The following is a 21,393-nucleotide window of genomic DNA, read 5'->3' on the forward strand; positions in this document are numbered from 1 at the left end:
AGTCCTGGAATCTTAATGCTTCTGTCTTTTTTGTAGCCTGTAGACCAAAACTGTACACAGTACTCCAGATGAGGTCTCACCAGTGCATTCCAAAGCTTTTATAAAACATCTTTAAGGATATGCATATTTTTATTGTGCTGCTGCAGCACAAGGCCATCTTGGTAACAACAGCATACTGTATAGTAGTCCAGCAAGATATATAGTAAGGTTTGTGCACACTTTTACATAGTTAGTAGTACACAAAAAGACTTGCTTGTGCAGTAAATGGAGAAAAGTGGGTGTATGAAACAAAGAGAATCTATAGAGTATGTGATCATTTTTGTTGTTAAAAGGGAATATATAGTATGTGGAACATAAAAAGGTTTAATTAATTTTAGCATTTAATGGAAAGAGTGTTTGGTATAATGACAGCAAAAGAGAAACATTACATATTGTTTTAAAATGATTTTTCAGGTTGTACCTTTGCCTCTTCATTCTAAGGGGTTTTGTCTTACTCTTCCACAGACACATGCAGTAGCTTCAGAAGGGCTTGATAGCTTTGGTCTTGTGATTCTCCTATATGTGAACTGGTAAAGCCATTGAAGCTAAAGGATTTTTTAACTTTATTTAAACTTTGTTATGCCTTGTGGTTGGGATTAACCTCTGCCACTCAAAAGCTATTAAAAAGGTTACAGCCTAAAAAAATCTAATTTCTATTTTTTTATTTTTTCCATCAGATTAAATTATGACACATATGCTCTGCTGATAAGGCAGGTTTTTCAAACATTACATGCACTTCTAATGCTCTAGAAGTCATGTCAGTTGATTTAGGGCTCCCTCACACAAAAGACAAGTTTAAAATCCTCAATTAACCTAACTTGGGCATCTTTGGGGTGTGGGAGGAAAATAGGACAAGTACTGAATGGACTAGGATGAAGCCTGGAAACAATGAGGAATGATTTAACCACATTTATGTTAAGTAGAATACACAGTGGGAGATAAGTGGTCTTTTGGCCTTGGAACCCCTGCAGATTTTTTTTTTTGTCCTCCTGATCATCTGACTTTCTCATCATTTTCATCGGTAGAGACTAACAATATGATTTGCATATAACAACACTATTATTCTACCAATTATATTTCTATATCATATAATATTTAAGCTCGTATGGATTTATTTATTTACTTATTCATTACTTTTCTTACCTACCTTTTTTTTGCCTTTCTTTTGTCAGATATGGGCATTGGAGGACTCCTCTGAGGGGTCAGGAAAGGTATGTAAAAACCTGCCTAGACGAGAAGAGTGGGCTACCGCTGACTTTGTCCTGTTTCTCTACTTCCTTCACAGCTCCAAGAGACCTCCCAATAAGGGCACAGCCCCGGCCCTTCCGGGTGTTTTGCCATAAAGGACATGCAGCCTGGAAGACCCGAGTAAGTCGCACTGCCGGGCACAAAACTAACTCCCGAGAAGGAGGAACTCTGGACTGGGAAGCAGCACATTTTGTGTGTTTGGCCTCCCAAAACTGACTGATTCCTGTCTGTTCTTACACCACCTGACTACACTTTTCTTGCAACTACAGTATCTTTTTGACATTTTGCAAAGTACAACATTTAGAGCTACATTATTTGTATAAAAATGTGTGATATAAATAAATGTTATTGGTGACTGTGCATGAAGACACAGGAAGAATTTGCACACTCCAACCAGAGAGTGACCTTGCATTACATTTGAACCCACAGAACTAGATGTGTGTCACCCATTCTTCCTGATAAGTTGATTTTATATTTTTACATACCGCATGAGGTTCATTGTATGCTGTTGTTCTACTCACTTATTTATTTTCGATAAATGCCAAAAAGGACACAGACTGCAATTTCTGTCTGAGTTATTAGTGGCAAACGCTTGTGAAAGGCACTATGCTTTGATCCTCTCTTTGCACAGTTTCACAACTGGAAACTATTGAATATATCTCAATCAAAAAACTTAGCTTACATTATTAGTATTTTCATTAAATACTAATAATGTAAGCTATGAAATATACAGTAGGTGTCACATATTTGCAAGCATGCAAAAACATTTATGGTTTCAGTATGAGTATATGTGTGTTATGCAGTACTTGAATCGTACTAAACTGTCAGTCCTATATGATTAAGGTTTACATGGTACTGATAAATTATCTCTTGATTTCTTCCCGGTTTTCAAGCACTGCAGCCAGGACTCCTTCTATTCAGAATTTAGTTCACAAATGCTTGGTAACCCTCAGGAGATATTTATAGGATAATGCACTGCATATGTGTTATGAGACAGTATTTTCAAGAATTACAGTTAGAGAACTAAAAGACTGGGAGGTAAATGCAAGGCAAAATCATTATGAAAGACAGCCAACCAGAAGATCATAAAATTAACTGAGCAAACAAAGCACAAAATCAACATCAAAGTCAAAAACAGTAGGTTAGTACTAAGCCTACTTGCAATAAAGTTAACTGACACTAAAGTCATGTTATTTGTTGATTATTCAGCTGAGGGATAACTTAAGGCAGGATTGTCGTCGTATTTATTCCATCACCTCCTTCTATGCTAATACTCAACTAAACTACTAATCAAGCCTTCTATGAGTCACTGTGAGTATCTGCATGAATTCATCCTGAAATGGAGAGCCTTGTAAAAGGACGGTCCCCCAAATAACCTAGATTGGGGATAATTCAGTTAAAAGATAGAAAACCAAGGGCTGGGATGCTTTTATTCAAGTTAGATCAGGTTAGAAGTACAATGCTAATTAATAAGAGTGTCAACATTGAAAAATCGTGAACTGTTTGATTTCTTCTGGAACTGAAAAACACTTGACAGTGTGAAGACAGAAAGCAGCTCTAGAACACATATCTTCAGGGAAAAAAATTTCCTTGCAGAATTATTCATATCCATTACAAATTTTAAAATGTATTTCAGATAATATCTGCACATCTTGTTTCAGTCTGTATTTCTACTACAAAAGTGCATGTGCAGAAGAAGGCAGTTTTTACAAGCACAATAATTAATTTGCTCACAAATATCCTAAACTATGCTAAATACTGAACTAAGTTTATTGCGTCAATCACCCTCATTAATATTTGATTAAGTCTCCTTTTACCACAACAATAGCTTTAACAGGATATTTTACTAACAGCAGCTTCAGTGCTAAGCTATAAAGAAGGTATAGCTCAACTGAAGTTGACAGACAGTGTCATATTCCTCTGTGATGTCCTTGTGCTCTGTGATGCATTTTTGTAGTTGTGTTTACTTTTAAGTTCCATACACTTCACATATCAGTGATTGTCAAAATGTGCATACTTCAAATTTCTTTGTTTTGTGAGCTTTTTAGTTCAGAAAGTGTTGAGTAATCATTTAATGTTTAATTAACACTTTCAGAACCAAACATGCACATTTGTGATTGAAAATCCACAGTATTCAGAGAAAACAAAAGTGTGTACTGACATAGGAAAAATGAGTAAACTCCAAAAAGACAGCACTCGGTTTGCAATCTGAGGTCAGAGTTTTATAGATGAGATAACTTCGCTGTCATTCAAAACATGCAAATGTTTTCAAAACAATTACAAAAATGCATGTTTTGTACAATCTGACAACAGATTAGTTGGTAAATCAAAGTGTGTCCAGAACCAGTGAGAGCTGCTGCATGTGTGAATGTGCTCAGTGTTAGACTAGTTGTTTCCCAACTTGTTTCTGAAATATACACTATGCTCCCCATGACCCTGAACTGAGTAAGTTGGCTGGAAAATAAAGGGATGGAAGTTTACAATTTGCTTTTACCTATGTTGAATGATCTATCAAGCCTGAAATACTGACCTTAGATGCATACTGACTCTTCTTCTCATCCCTCTCCACAAAGGCTGCCCTAACAGCACAGTTGCTTCGGCTTAAACTGCTTATCGCCTCTCAAATTCATGTGCTAAACCATAACAGTAAGAATCAATATAGTACGCACATAAACAAGATATGTGTGAAAGCCAATATATTGCACTCCATAAAACAACACATGACTTCGGCAATGCCAATATGGTGCACATGTTAAATTAAAACCAATATAGGACTGAAATAAAAACCAACTGAAAAAAGTAAAATTGATGCCACATATAAGCAAACCATGACTTTATTCACAAATATCAGTATATTTAATATGAAAATGAAAAGCTATTACATGGAATGGTTTGTGTATGAAAAATTTCATACACATATGAATAAAAACAAAAGTAGGACATGCTCAGACCTACTGAATACAAACCAATATAGGTAATAGGTATAAAATCAATATTGTCAATGCACACAGAATAATAAATAATAAAAGCTAATAAGCCAACAATATTAAGATATAAACAAATATATTCAGAACAATAATATAAGACTAATTGCATCTCATGCTGAAACAATGTTGTGGCTAGCACAGTACTTTAAAGTATAAATAGTGTATAATGAGATTGAGCAGTGAAGGTTTTCACCATGCACTGTGCTTTGAATATTGGCCAAAAAGCTCAATCTGTTTCAATCTGTTTTCAAAAGTTAGCTGGTAAATTCCAGAAGGTCAATTTTTTGTTGGATTGGTTTCTATTGGACTGAGAGACTTAGACGTAATGATGTTTTTAGTGGAAGATTCAAAGGATTCATCAGTGAAAGTGTTCAAGGCAAAATTGAGAACTGGGAGGTTAAAAAAAAAATAACCAAAACTAAGACATAAACCAGAACTTATATTAAAAAAAAAAAAAGTTGCAAAAAGCTAAACCTTAATAATTCTTTAATTATGTGGTAGTAATTTCTGTGATGTCTTTCCTGAGGATAAATCTAAAGTCCAAATGCCTTTTTCAGTGCCAGAGTCATTCTTTAGAGCCCAAATGACTAACAACAGCATTGTTGCAGTAAACAACTTGGTGGTACCCATAAAAAATACGGCAAATAGCAAAACTACAGAAAACACCAAACAGTGGCAGCACAATAAGAGGTCTTTGCATGATTCTTTTGGAATAACAGTTTTGTTCTGACCACCTTCCTTAATGACATCATCATGGTGTCAAAGAGAGGCAACATACTGGGAGTTAGTCATTATAGACTGGTGTATTTTTGTACATATATTCTTGTTGTTTTCTTTGTTTTTTGCATTCCATTGTCATTGTTTTTAACTTTATGACTGACAAACTCTATTAAACACTGGAACAAGCATTCAGGGTTTCAAATTTTACTTTGTCACATACAGGACTGCTAACATCATATATCTTAAGCTAACACAACCAGCATGACTCAACCAGGAACAACATGATAACAAGAACGAGGAAAAGTGGACAAGGAGAAAAGGGGAAACCTTCAGATGAGGGCAAATGTTACTGGGTTCATTCAGTTACTGGGTAACAAACTAGGCAACATTTGCTCAATACCGACTTTGTAAAGAGATGTTGGAAAGTGCTGTGTTTATTGATTTTCAGAAAGATTGTTAATTACACTAGAGATTTTAATACAGCATGGTGCAGACATACCCTGTATGTTAAAATCTTCTCAAAAACTGCCAATTGATCTGAAGTATTTAATGATAAAAAACTAAACATTCTGCGGTGGGTTGGCACCCTGCCCAGGATTGGTTCCTGCCTTGTGCCCTGTGTTGGCTGGGATTGGCTCCAGCAGACCCCGTAACCCTGTATTTGGATTCAGCGGGTTAGAAAATGGATGGATGGAAACTAAACATTTTATCTTCCAAAACAGTTTTTCAATGTTTTTCTGACTACTGTTTTAATCTCGCTGCAAGATAACACCAATATTGTGCTGATTTTACATCCTTACAGATTACTAATGTTCATATTCTGAGAGATTATTTATTGTGGCTGTATTTATTTACCCTACAAACCATCAGTATGTCAACTGTCCAGAAGGTGTGGATCACCATTACATCTAAATAAAAGATGCTTACCACCTATGACTCAACCATTTTGAACAGATGTGGCAAAATCTAAAAAGGATAAACTTTAAGAATGGTTTATATATAATGCAGGACAGGTACATACCAATATTTGGAATTAGTAGGACATTTAAAAATTCTGCAGCAAGTTTATAAGGATCTGAAAAATAAAGCCGCAAAAGAAAAACATCTGTATAAAGTGATTAAGACTGATAACTACAATGCAAACTGTAGAATGCATGAGAGCAGCCATTAAGAAGGATATTTGGGAAGGTAAAAAGTAGTAAGAGAGGAATATGGAAGATATGTTTAACGATGACCCACAGAGATTCTTTCAGTATTTTACTAGAATACTAACAGTCAAGGAGGAGGTAATGTGCATCAAGAATAGAGAAGGGAAATTAAATTACACAGACAGTGAAACAGTAATTGATCTTTCTAAAGTCTTCACATGTGATGAAGTGGCTAACCTCCCAGCGGTAACAGGGATAATACTAAGGAGGTACTGAGTAATTTGGAAATTGTAGAGGAAGAAGTACTATTTGGATTAAATAGGCAGAAATCAAACACATTAATCAATATTTAATTTATAAAGTATAGTTAAAGACAAAATATCTTGACCTAAACACAGAATATAAACAACTTCATAATAAAATTAAACATAATTAAACATACAAAAATGTTAAATTAAAAATAAAACACAAAAATAAATCAAACTAAATCATTATAGGCTATATTTTAATCATCTTCATATGCCAATGAGAGAAGAAAGGATTTTAATTGAGATTTAAAAATATCAAGTATTTAAAAACCAAATGTAAAAGGGTAGACTATTCCATAGAATTGTAAAGTCACATAATAATCATGATCACCCTTAATCTTCAACCGACACCACAAAATGGACAGACTTTTTTGAAAAGATGATCTCAAAGGCCTAGAGGTGGAGTAGGGGTGAAGGAATTCTGTGATATAAAAATTGTTCCAAACCACTGAGTGCTTAAAAGACAAATAATGAACTTTTAAACTGCATTTTGTATTTTACTGACAGCCAATGAAGAGAGGCCAGCACTGGAGAAACATGGTTTAAACTTTTTGTACCAGCATTTTGGACAACCTGCAAATGGGATAGGGAAGAATGACTAACATACAAATAGAGAGAATTGCAATAGCATGAACCACTATCCAAGTCTTTAAATGAAAGTACAGATTTCAGTTTGACTGAAAGAAACTGCCCTTTACCACACTGTTCATTTGCTTCTCAAATTGAAATAGCTGATCAAAGATGGCACGAAGATTTCTGAATAACATGGGTGTGCAGATTTACAACAAAGGTCCTAAGTTATTATTATAGTGCTGATAAAATTTGAATAGAACCAAATGTAAAAAACTTCACTTTTACTTTAATTAATTTGTTTTATAAGTTTTTTGAAATCCAATGCTTAACATCTTTTAAACGAGTAATAATGGCATTTAGAGATTTATCATATATTAGTGGCAGATACAGCTGAAAGTCATCTGCATAACAGTGAAAAGAAACATTATATTTTTAAAAAATTGATCCAAAAGGAAGCATACACAAAGAGAACAACACAGGGCTCAAAATGGAATCTTAAGGAACACCATAGATGGTAGGTGCTAAAGGAGAAGGAAAGCCACCAATCTTCAATGAAAAGTCCTATCTCTTAAGTAGGAACTAAACACCAACCACATTCAGAGGACAGTCCAGGAGGATTGAGTGATTGATGGTATCAAAGGCTGCGTTTAGGTCTAGCCAATAGTAAGGCATTGGACGCCTTTAAGAAAGTCTGATTCTATATTATAGTGTGCCCTGAAACCTCACTGATCTTCTTCCTCTTCATTTTTTACTCTTCTGTGTGGGGTTTATGTGCCTGATCAGAATTCTCCAAACAGCTCAGTCCTGCACCTCTTTGCCACTCAAGCCCCTTTTCTTTAGATCTTCCTATAGTTTGTCCATCCACTTCTGTTTTGGCCTGCCTCACTTTTTCTTCCCCCGTACATTCCCATTACTCTTTTGCCCACATACTAATTCTCCCTGTCTCTTCTCTCTTCATGTCCATACCACTTTAACATACTTTCCTGTACTTTCATAGATATTTCTCCCACTTTTGTTGTACCTCAGATTATTTCATTTCTTATTCTGTCCTTTTTTTAACTCCACACATCCATCTCAACATTCTCATTTCTTCCACATCTAGCTTCTTTTCCTGCACTCCCTTAACTGCCTTTGTCTCAGCTCCATACATCATTGCTGGTCTCACCACTGTCTTAAAAACCTTACCTTTAACCTTTACCTTAATTCTTCAATCATACAATCTGCTGATACTTTATTCAAGTTATTCCATCTACACTGCACTCTATGGGCTATCTCTGCATCTAATTTTCCATCTCGTGCTACCACTGATCCTAGATATTTGAATCTATCAACTCTGACTGATAAGCCTTGAAAATGTCATATTTAATTAAGAACAAGGAAAGCCAAAAAAATGAACATTTTCCAATGCTTTGGATAAAAATGGCAATTTATAAATGGGTCTTAAATTATTTGTAATTAAGTGATCTAAGTTAAACATGTTTCTAAAAGGCTTCACCACAGCATGCTTAAAATAAGAACGAGCAGTACCATTTACTAAGCAGCTATTGATTAAATAGGTAAGACACACAGGCTTTAAGTGGTTCAAGACATTAAAACATACTCTTGGCTCAATGGGATCATGAGTGGAACGTACAATGTTAGTCCTTACTGTGTTCATTTTATCAACAAAAAAGATTCAATTTTTCATAGTTTTCAAAAGTTACTTTGGAACAAGTAGCAAGGTGAGAGTTTAGCATTGAATTTATTGAACTAAATAACAATTTAGGACTATGAGCATTTTTGGAGATAATGAACAAAAAATTATTAAGCCCAATGGTTTTAATATATATCTGAAAATTAGTCAAACAGGTCTTTAAAATGGCAAAGGAAGCCTGGAACTTATTTTTCTTCCATTTTCACACTGCCTTTCTGCATTTCTGCCTAAGTGCACGAGACTCACTACAGAGTCAGGGCTGAGCTTTGTGCATAAGCCTCCTGACTTTAAGTGAAACAACAAAGTAAACTATGTCTGAGCTTGTGGAATTATATACAGTTACCAGATCTACCAATCCCTTGTATGAAAGTGGACCCTCAACAATATGAGACGAAGGAACAGTTCTGAAGGCATGTGAAACATTCATGTCCGGAAAGGGGTTAAAAAAGGAGGAACCTTATCTGAATTGGGTAATGTTAAGAGTGGTGTTCCTCAGGGGTCAGTGGTAGGGCCGCTGCTATTTTTAATATATATAAAAGATTTGAACAGGAACATACATAACAAGCTGGATAAATTTGCAGATGATACCATGCTAGGTGGATTGACAGATAATCTAGAATCCACTGAATCATTACAGAAGGGCTTTGACAGCATACAGGCTTGGGCAGATTTGTGGCAGATAACATATAATGTAAGTAAATGTAAAATATTATATGAAGGAAGTAAAAATGTCAGATTTGAATACACATATGGATATATGAAAATCAAAAGTTCATATTGTTAGAGGGATTTAGGAGTTGTAGAGGACTCTCCACTATCAGATGATTTTCATTCTAAACCTTTTCTTAATTAGTGACCTGTTTTTGCTGCTAATTAACCACTTTTGAATTCATTTTAATTGACTTGTTGTTAAAGATTTGTTCCCCTGTATTTCTTCATTGTTCCTCTGAATTGCTTCATTTCTTTTATAAATGGCACCCAAACAGAAATGAAATGTGAAGTGAGTCAACTAACAGAAGACCAACTAAGTCAGGGCCTCAAACTCCAATCAATTTCACTAAAACCAGTTGCTTAATTAGGTGCCAATTCTTGTTGTTAATTAAACCCATTCTTTACTTCCATGGCTTGTTGCTGCTCTCATTGTGCGATAGCATACATTTCCGAAATTGTTGATTTTCTCTTTTCTAAGAGAGCTGATAAAATTTTTTGGGGACCAAGGCATATTAGCTTTCCTGAGAACTTCACTTTCCTTTATTTTCAGATATTGTATGATGAACACGGTTTGCTGGTCATGTTTTGGTTCATTTTGTATCTCATTATTATTTGGCTGCTGTTTAAGGAAAAAGAAACAATTAAGGGCTCTGAGTCTTAAAGAGCAAGTCAATTCAATTGAATTCAAAAGAAGTTAATTACCTGCTAAAACAGTGTAGCAGGACAGGTTACAAAAGTTAAACATCACAAATATAGAACTATAAAACTACAATAACAAAAAATGATCAATTAACAATATGATAGCACAAAAGCCATTCATTAACAATTTGATACAATTGGAAACTTGGTTAGGATAAATTTCACAGAAACATTTGGATGTTTGTCTTCACACAGAGAATCCTAGACTCATGGAATAAGGTACCAAGTGGTAAGGTAGTCAGTAGGACCTTAGAGACCTTTAAAACTTGACTTAATTCTATTCAGAATAATTAAGTGGATATGACTTGCAAGCTTTGTTGAGCTGAATAGCCTGTTCTTGTCTCTTCATTTCTAATGATCTAATGTTATAACTTTTGACAGTCAGTCAACCTGTTGGTACTCCTGCCCCAGTTTACAATCATAGACTGAAGTGAGAGGAACTAGAAGGTAAAGTGATTCAATGACAGACTAGAGTTGGAATTAAAAATGTAGGATTGCTACAGAATATAGTTAGATAATTTCTCATCAGTTCTGGATGAGTATGCAACTGTTATAATTGGATTCACCAAAAAACAATTGTACACTACTTTGTGTCTACTAAAAACAATCCATACTTTTACTGAAAGGAAATTATGGGCCATTAATGACATCTGAAATGTACTAAATGCATTTCAGACTGACAATATGGTAACACAATAAATGCAGTTATGAACTCAGGAAAATAATTAAAGGTGCTAAATATCAGCACAGCAATAAGCTGGAGACTAAGTACAGAAGTAGCTGGACATACATAGTCTTTCACAAGATTTACCTGGGCTGATCAAAAGAGATTTGTCTTTTGACGTATTGGCGCTGGACAATAATCTTTCCCATGTTGCCATCAAAACTAAAAAAACTGGTTACTGACTTTCCCAAGCAGAAGGCACACCACACACCCATCAACATTAGAAGACTTAAGACATTTAAAGTTGTTGGAGTTATCATCATTCTGACAACCTGAAATGTTTCTTTTACATCTCAGCTATAGTTAAGATATCACACACAGGTCTTTACTTCTTTGGACATGTGAGGAAGGTCAGGATAATTCCATTTATTCTCACCAATTGTTACAGGAGTACAGTGACATCCATACTCACTATCTGCATAACATGCCAGCATGGCACTTGCATAGGTCCAGACCCCAAAGTAGGGCCTTCTTAATGCATGGGCACACTGGACAGTTGCACAAGCATAGGGGCTCCATGCTAATCTGTGTATGTTGTGACTTGCTGAGTGGTTGTGTAGGTAGGGGACCCAGTGCGCTACTTTGACCGGGGGGCTATAACACTGTTAAGACAGTCCTGCCCCAAGCAGTGGAAAGGACAAAGAAGGTTGCACAAAATATTACTGGACATATTTAATACATGCTGTCTTAGAAAAGCAAACAACATTATTAATGACCTCAGCCATTTCACTTTTCTTTCTCTGGGAAATAGTGCAGGATCATTAACAATCTCACCATTAGATTCATAGATTTTGTTTTTCTCAAATGTCACAAGGTTACTCCACAGGAACTCATGCTAAAAATGAAGGGGTATTCATTTTATACATATATTGTACATATTGTGTACATATGCAAGAATGAATGTCATTGTACTCTGCACACATGACAATAAAAATTAATTTGACTTTCCAATATAGGCCAGCATTATGCAAAGCTCTTGGTAATAGTTAACCGACGCACCTTTACTCCTCACTCAGTAACAGATCTCTGTAGTTCTTTCAAGGGGATTGCAGGCCTCTCAGTGGGATTTCTCACAAGTCAGCTTTTTGTTAGTAGGCTGAATTTTAACAAACATTTTTTTCTAGTCATTGTATAGAAGCTTCCATTTATAGATTGTTGAGTCAACTGTGCTCTGAGAGAAAACCACTTTGAAACAGTTTTGTAATGTAACCTTTCCCTAAATTACACATTTACTCCTTATCTCTGATTTCCTTAGAATGTTCTTTAGCATTCATTTTCATACTTTCCGTATTCAGCCATGTGACTCCTAAACATTAAAAATGTTATGCACAACATGTGATAGTGACTTAAAATGTTCACACCATTTTATACTCGTATTTAAAAATCTGCTTTGAGTATGTGAGAGTACAATAATAATATAAACTGAAATAAGATGCTTACATATCTTCCATAACTTATTACCCTTTGAAAACATTTATATGGTTTGAACACATTTGCAGGGCACTAGGAATCAGTGACCCCTGCAGATCTGCTGTAGTTAAACTACAAGCTGCTGTACATTACACTATATGGAACAAAAGAACATAAAAATGAGTAAGCACATGCAATAATTTGCCTTATTAGGGTTATGATTCTGAGAACACCTATAAGTAAATTTACATTTATAATACTCTCTATGCCTTTCCAAATCAACTGTAAATTAAACCCATGAAGTATCAGCAGCTTTGATTTAATGTTTTAGGGAAGTTAGCAATGAAGAATTCATGTGTTTGATTTATCATGAAAACGTAACTCTTGTAAGGCAAGTAGTATGATTTTGGTAGAAGATTAATGTACTGTCATTTCAACCTGAAGCAAATAATAAATGGAGGTCACTCTGGTCCCGTTTTCTAATCACATCAGTAATTAATAAGTGTGAAGCATTTCGAAGAAGATGGAAATTACATTCTGGGAGAGAAATTAAAAATAATATGATTTTCCTAATTATAATCATTGTATTTTTTTTTTACTAAGAGTTACTGTTTTTTTCATTCCTGTTACTTTTAGGCACTTTGGTGTGGCAACATTAAATTGGTAGGTTATAGTGATTATGTAAAAAAAAAAAATACAAATTATTTTTTGTGCTTCTTAAAAGTTGCTCATTTATACACAAGACATTCATAAACCCACTTAATCCAATCAGCACAAGACAAAAATCTTTCCTGTATGGGGAATTAATCCATTGCCTGTTCCATCAGTGCACAGACACTCGCAAAGCCAACTTGGAACCATCCTAACAAATACATCTTAGATTGTGAGAGGAAAATCCACACAGACACAGAGAGAACCTGTAAACTTTACAAAGACAACTACTGAAAGCTGTATTTGAACAACATGCAACCTCCTTGCACTTTTATGAGTACACAAATTAAATCTGTTGTCAAAGATAAATAGTTTCATTATATAATAGCCTCTCAAACTTTATTATAACACTTCAAGGAAAATTCCAAATATAGTTAGCTACTCTTTAAAGGAAAAGGATACTACAGTGCAAAATGAAATAAGGCACTTTATAAGTTGCTGAAGTGTAAAATTCGAAAGCAACATAAGAGAAAATTATATAAAACACGATCGCCAGATGAGAAAAATAAAAGTAAATGGAGACACAGCAGGATTAATATTGTAGGTATTAAAAATGAGTTGGTATGCGTGAACAGCATTTGAAAATTATAAATCAAGAAGAGGTAGAGAACGATTACTCTGTTGGTGAATTATTACAAATAACAATTACAACAGATTACCAAAATATGAAGGGATACAAGTAATAATATCGCTTTCGTGATCCACACCTCTCTCTCTCTCTCTCTCTCAGTCTCTACCTCTTTCTCTCTCTCTCTATCTCTGCCACTTTTTAATTAAACGTAGGCGTTTCAAGACGTTTAATCTTGTAGTCTCGAGATGTAAGAAATTAGCATTAGTAAATTCATTCACAAGCAATACGTACATCGTTAAAGGCATAGATGCATCCAGGAAATAGGCGGTGTTCTACATGCGGCCGTTAAACAGTAGCTCTTTCGAGCGGCATGCAGGAGCCATAACCGTGTAGAGAAACAGAGGAGCAGGCGCTGTCACTAAGAAATGGTGCTGAAACGGGAAGCTCAAGCCTTGCTCTTACAAATGATCCCGTATTGTACTAATGCAAGTGAATGTCTGGAAAGGCACAATGGGTCTTGCTGTTAAGACTTAAAAGTCGTTCAGTTCAAAGGTTTCCAGTGCTAAACACGGGGTTGTTAAATTCTTTTTTAAATCGTACTAACCTCGATTTAATGTGTCTTAGAGCAGAGGCTGTAGTTCACCAGACGTCCTTTTGATATCGAAACATGTAGTTCCTCCAGTGATTAGATGTATGAAATCTCTCTCTCTCTTTCTCTCTCTCTCTCTCTCTCTCTCTTTCTCTCCCTCTCTTGCTCTCTCATTTTTCCACCCACTCTCTCTCTCTCCCTCTCCAGTTTCCAAGCTCTGCCACTTCTCACTTTGCAGGGAAATGCTTCTAAAAATAGCGCAGGGATAGACAGATAACTACGGCGCCTATTTGTTTACCGAGTAGTCGCAGATTATTGTTTTCTATAAAGTTTGATCAATCAAATACTTTGCGTTATTTGGGAATGGTGTGCACCATTTCTGAACTCTTATGTTAACTTAATAATGAATGATAAAAGAATGTAGATCAATTTCCTTAAGTCATTTTCTACATAGTAATTTTAAAAGCAGAAAAATAAATTATGGCTGTTATTAATCACACACGCTCCTACTACATCTATTAGAACTTACATATTACATCTTGTGCTACTGGTATTTGTTACAGGTCCTTCTACTTCTACTACTACTAATACTGCCAGTGTTGTTATTATTACTATTATTATTTTTATTATTATTATGTGTTACTTAATGTACTAAATAAGAGTAAAGTATAATTATATATGGTAATGTATACTTACTTTCTAAGTTTTAACATGTGGTTTACAAAATAAATGACAGAAGGAAAACAGTACCGACAGATAAATGATTGATTTGAAAAACAAAACCTAATGTACATCATGGTCTATTACACAACACAGATACATACACAATTCAAATCAAAAAATGAAAATCTGGGATCATCAAAAGTCAACAATCAGCATGTCAACATTGTGTCAGGTGGGTGAAAATGGAAACTTCACACAGAATGTCTTACCATCAGTATGCAACCAATAACCATTATCGATAAAACAATGGCATAGATGAATGGCAAATATCAGATTTTTTAAAATAGGTAAACAAAATACTAATTTACTCCACTTAATGCCGGCAGTATGAGAGGCCAGAAGGTAATCGATCCTGGAAAGGCTGTCAATTCGTCATTAGGTGAATTTACTAATACATTTACACTTACTAATGCTGGACCAATTTATTGTCACTGGCCAACCTAGGAGGCAAGAGGTTTATTTACCTTGGCAGTGACATTCATGTCTCTAGTGACTCTTCCTATGAAGTCAGTAGACAGAATGGGACAGCAATGTGGGGGGAACAAGAGGTCACCGGAAAGGGGTGTATGGCGCTCCCGATATCTATGTAAAAGGACGGAGGTCCAAGTCTTTAGAGTCCTGGTGCTTCCCGTCTTGCTATGTGGTTGCGAGACACGGACGCTATCCAGTGACCTAAGATGAAGACTGGACTCCTCTGGTGCTGTGTCTCTCCAGAAAATCCTTGAGGACCAGTGGTTTGGCTTTGTGTCGAATGAGCAGTTGCTCATGGGGTCCTGAATGAGGCACAATACCTGCAATGTGAGGGAGCATCCGTTACAGCACTACGGCCATGTGGCGCATTTCCACAAAGGTGATCCAGCTCATAGGATCCTCATTGTTGGGGACCTGAGTGGCTAGACCAGGCCAAGGGGTCACCCACGTAACACCTGGCTGCAGCAGATAGAGTGTTATTTCTGGAGGGTGGGACTGGATTGTATGTCTGCCAACTGGGATTCCAAGCTGTTTCATCATGTGGTAGGTGCAGCAACGCACTGTAAAATTGCATGCTCCCAACTTGACTTGATTTGACTTGGTCAACCTAGCTTGTGTATGTTTAGGAAGTAGGAACAAACCGGAGTATATGGAGAAAGCACACATGCACATGAAAAAATGTGCAAACTCCAAATTCAATATTGAGACTTGTATTTGAACCCAAGACTCTACAACTGCAAGGCAGCAATACTATCCATTTTTCTACTTTGACAGCTTGTCCAAAAATACTGTCCAACTCAATATGTGAAATGTTCGTTCACTTTTGCAGTGCTCTGACCATACTTTGATTTCTGTTCATGTTTTTTCCATTTTTGCAAGAATTTCCCCTTGGCATATAGTTTTTTTTGGCTGAATCCACATATATGCTGTTAAGTTAATTGGCACATTGAAATTGTGTTTGTGTGCGGGGTCATACTTGGGGGTAGAGGAGCCTAGACTTGAATCATTATTAGTCCCCACATGGTTGTTTTGAGGGAACCATGGAAAAACTAGTATGTAATGTCATAAGCGCTTTGAGCTTGGGAAAGGTGCTATATAAATAACATGTATTATAATTACTAATGCTTAGTAAGTGCCTAAACCTGAAAAGACACTACACAAGAATAGCAATTAGTGGAAGAATATACAATAGATATATGGATAGCAGCAAAAACTAGTCTATTAATAGCAGTAGTGGTGTAGCATTGCCACAAAAATATATTGCACAAGTATCTGTCAAATGTGTGTTGTTTGTCAATGCTTAGGCTTCCACACACTTAATGTGTGGGAGCTTTTTTATTCTGGGATTGGGAATGGAACGTGTAGATTGATAGCCTCATTCTTCCAGGGGGGGATTTCCAGGCTGCTCTCAGAACTGTTCCAATCGGTAGCCTAGTAGAAATCAGGATGCCAAATAGGAAAGGGAATAAAAAACCCATTGTCAGGTGTTCAATTCTATCGACAAGACCAAAAAAAGACAGGAAAAAATGAAGGGGGTTAATAAAAAGGAGTATCCCTTGAACTGGCCACCCATCCTTTCATTTTCTGCCACATATCTGGGTCCAGGTCACAGGGACAGCAGTCTAAGCAAAGATGCCAAGGTGTGCCTTTTCTGTGTCATCTCTTTCTTAGACCAGCTGAGTTTGTTCTGGATCTGCCTCAAGGTCTCTTTCCAGTTTTAAAAAAGAGCAAGGTGGCCTGCAGGTATTCTAATCATAAGCCCAAACCACCTCAACTGGCTCCTTTCGTTGCAGAAGAATATTGGCTCTACTTTGAGCTCCTCGCGAATGTCTGCGCTACTCACCCTGTTCCTAAGGCAGACCTGGAGATGAAGTGTAAATAAACTTGTCTGTGTAAGCAACTGGCTGAATCTAATAGTCAGACAATCGATGTCACAGTTGTTATCTTCATATCATTCAAACGACAGCATTATTGACAGAACCAATCAAAGTACTAGACTAATTTGCAGTGTGATGTGGCTCAAAATAATAAAAAAAAAACTTTCTTTGCACAGTGTTTCACTATTTATTCAATTGTTCCTGCTACACAAAACCTTTCAATAAACTGATTTAGTATGCCTAGGCAATCGGTTATTGAAACTGTTTTGTATTAGAAATTAAGAGTTATCATTGCTTTAAAGATTAATTTTATTATGCACAAAGGAAATATGTAAAATTTCTATTAATATGCAGTTAACAGTGATTAATTGCGATTTCATTTTGTAACTGAATGACAGCCTTAAGATATATATTAAGAGAGACAGGGAGAAAGTTACCTTTTGTAATATAACCATCACAGCACAGTATTCCATGTCAAATATTAAAATCATATTAAATATTAAAATCAAATATGTCAAATATTAAAAACATATTTGTTTTGAGAAAGAGAAGGATAGATGTAGGGAAAATTCTACATCCTTATTATAGCATGAAATTATTTTCATCATATTAGGTATTTTCAGATGTTAAAGTAAAAATTAAAACACAAAACATTTAAAATATTAAGTAAAATCTAAACAAAAACACATCTGCAGTTTAGCTCCTTATCAATTTGTAGACTCTGGGCACATTTGTCAATAAACTTTACCTATTTTCCAGTGGGGTTCCTGCCAACTCAGTAATTATACAATGCTTGCTTGGTTTTATGCCAAACAATCTTTCAAATCATAAATGATTTGTCAACAACAAGATTCTGGTCAGGTATATAAAGTGTAGAGAGGGCCTCAAAGAATAATGTTACTTTCAAAAAGGATTTCTCCCTAATGTGCACGAAATGCAAACACATGAGAAGGAAGGTAAAACTTTTTTGCCCTTTATCTGCAGTCCACAAGGTTTTGTTGGGCAGTACATTTCAACTTAAGCCTTGATCTACAACAAGTGCAAAGAAAGCTAGCAGCTCTTCATAACTGACATCAGATCAAATGAGCATCCTGTAATTTCGATGTAGTGTGTTCTGCTGCATATGTCTGTTGGGCTCAGTCACAATTACATTTAATTTGCGATTATTTATGGACAACATCAAATTCGGTAAGGAAAGGTTACATAACACTCTTTTGAGGCCACGTACAATCAGAAGTGGAATCATAGTTTAGAGATACTAAAATGTCACCAGACCAAGAATCTATCATGTAGTCAATGTCCACTTCTAAAGAGCCATCTCCATTTTAAAATAATGAATCACTTACTTCTTCATGCTCATTACGCTCTGACAGCCCATATGCAACTCTTCCATCCGCCATGGATGTTGTTCTAACAACGTCCTTCATTACTAACTGCAGTTTACTGGAGATGAGAGAATTTGGAGGTAAGGATGTGCAAGCAACTAACAGTGGATGAGTTATCTCAGGAATATCATTAGAGGTGTTAAAGAGGCCTTGATCAGCCAGTCCATTGATAGAAAATATATGAATAACAAAGGCAATATTTTTTCGTACAATTTGTTAATTGTGGGGCCCCTATAGGCTATGATTCCCAGAGCTGTAGCCATGCATAAGTCCAGCCATGTCTGTGTGTGTGTGCCTTGTAATGGATAGTATCCTATTTAGTGTTAGTCCCTGCCCTCCTCCAGTTGCTGACAGACTGCAAAATAACCCAACTCTGCTGAAAATAGTGTGGTGGACAGTTGGAAAAAAGCCGGCTGAGTAAGATATCTGCTTTTACTCACTGTCTTGTTATTAATGAATCTCTAAGCCTGTTTCATCATAGCTCTTAATCGCCAGATATTTACCAAAATTAAAATTTTATTGGGTTTGTATTATATTTCGAATTGTCCATGACTATGGATGACACCTTTACTTTTAGCCGTTCACAATTTGAGGTAAAATCCGAGAGATAATTTCTGGAAGAAAGTCAAAAGTGTAGGAGAAAAATAAAGCAAATCCTAAAATAAAATATAAATTGGCAACTCATTTATTGCATTAGTTTTAGCATTTGCAGCCATGGTGCTGCACATACTCTATAATTTTCTTCATTAATAACAACTCTTGCTATCACTACCAAAATATATGAAAGTTAACTGATTTTCAGGCAGTATAACAATTATAAAACGTTAAAAAAAAAAAAAAACTAACTAAAGAATTCCTGTCTTATATTGCATGGGATTTATTCTGTGAGTAAGAGCTCAGTGGAATCAAGTTACAAGTAATCAGCAGGAGTGGTGCATGAAATAATGTATATAAGAACTTAATTTAGGGAAGATGTGTGGATTTGTGACATTATTTTATTATTACACTGGAGAAAACATAAAAGGCAGCAGGAATAACAGATGAATGTACAGTCAAAAACAATGTAAGAGTTTCATTACCAGAAACAACTAAAAACTGTGTGCCTAGGCCAAAACAAAAAATACTAAGCAAAGAGGTTGTAACCGCAAAAACTAAAACATCAGCAAAAATGTTTTCAGACAGTTCTGACAAACTTGGGCAAGGTGTTACATACAGTGCAGCACACTGATGACGTCAAGTGGTGTGGCATTTAGAGACATGTCCCCCAGCAGCCTGACATTATGTCATAGGAATGGGTGTCCAAAACATAGTGCATAATAACAGTGTTGAAGTAATATTTATCCAGCCTGGCAAGCAGATCCTCCAACTTACAAGGAAAACTTGGGGTTGGTTGCAAGACTGGCATTCCAGCCACTGTAAAAAAAACTCACACTGTTTCAGTGTGGTGCTGAGGTGTCACCTGCTTCACTCAAGTCCAAATCAGGTGGTTTGTCATGTGGTGGGTGCAGCAACGTGCTATCAATGCATGCCCACAACCTAGTTTGTTGTCTTGTCATTCTCAAGTACAACAAAAGCAAAGTGTATTATTGTGTTGGGATTTACCAAGTTTGCAATGGACTGTCCTAATCTCACACACCTCAAGCTTAACTCGCTTACTCAGAAAGACATATTGTACTTTAACAACTTAAGCACTTACTATTCTTACTATACTAGAGTCTATCACTCTTTAGTACACGCCATAGTGACTTGTTATCTTTGGCTTGAGAAGACAAGACACACCCGATACAACTTAATTACTGCTGCTTTCCAAAGGCTTATTCATTATCGTGCTGCTCACTATTTGAGGCGTCTTCCTCAGCCGCTAAACCTGTAGTGGCTACAACAACAATATTTATTTATATAGCACGTTTTCATACAGATGACGTAGCTTAAAGTGCTTTACAGGACGAAGAAAGAAATAAAGAAAAACTATAAAAATAAAATTAGGCAATACTAATTAGCATAAAATAAAAGTATGGCTGGGGGGACAGAAAAACCAAAACAAAAAACTCCAGATGGCTGGAGAAAAAAAAACATAATCCGCAGGGGTTCTGGGGTCATGAGACCGCCCAGCCCCCACTGGGCATTCTGTCTAACATAAATGATCTAAGTCAGTCCTCATGGTTTTCAGGTTTCACATGGTGATGACGACAGTCATGTGGACCTCTGGTCTTCAATCCATCAATGTAGGGACATCACGGTGCTTTGAATAAGTGGTGTTGGTGCAGAATGCCACCAAAAAAAAACAGAAAAAGAACAGCGGAACAAGTAGGGGTTAGTATGGATTTCGGAGCCACAAAAAATGATAATTAAATGCATATACAGAATCACAGGGTTAAACTAAAATGAAGCTATGAGAAAGCAGTGTTAAAATAATGGGTTTTTAGCAGTTTTTTAAAGTGCTTCACTGTATTAGCCTGGGAATTTCTATCAGTAAGCTATTCCAGATTTTAGATGCATAACAACAGAAGGCTGCCTCACCACTTCTTTTAAGTTTAGCTCTGGGATTTATAAGCAGACACTCATTTGAAGATCTAAGGGTACGATTTGGAGTGTAAGGTAAAAGGCATTCCAAAATATAGGATGGAGCAAGATTATTTAAGGCTTCGTAAACTATAAGCAGTATTTTAAAGTCAATTCTAAATGGCACAAGTAACCAGTGTAGTGACATCAAAGCTGTAGAGATGAGCTCGGATTTTCTTTTCCTAGTTAAGATTCTAGCAACTGCATTCTGTATTTGTTTCAACCGATTGATGTCTTTTTTTTG

The 21,393-nt window shown here is 36.0% G+C and overlaps 1 protein-coding gene across 1 annotated transcript in view; it reads right to left on the reverse strand.

Annotated features, from left to right (window-relative positions):
• Positions 1 to 14,228, reverse strand: part of cplx2 (complexin 2) — a 170,660-nt gene extending 156,432 nt beyond the window's left edge. Inside the window, exon 1 of the mRNA XM_039775474.1 lies at positions 14,147 to 14,228. The gene's annotated coding sequence lies outside the window, so the exon portion shown is untranslated. The remainder of the gene's footprint in view (positions 1 to 14,146) is intronic.
• Between the last annotated feature and the right edge of the window lie 7,165 nt (positions 14,229 to 21,393).

The sequence above is a fragment of the Polypterus senegalus genome, chromosome 13 (genome assembly GCF_016835505.1).
Source record: "Polypterus senegalus isolate Bchr_013 chromosome 13, ASM1683550v1, whole genome shotgun sequence".
NCBI classification, from domain to species: domain Eukaryota; kingdom Metazoa; phylum Chordata; class Cladistia; order Polypteriformes; family Polypteridae; genus Polypterus; species Polypterus senegalus.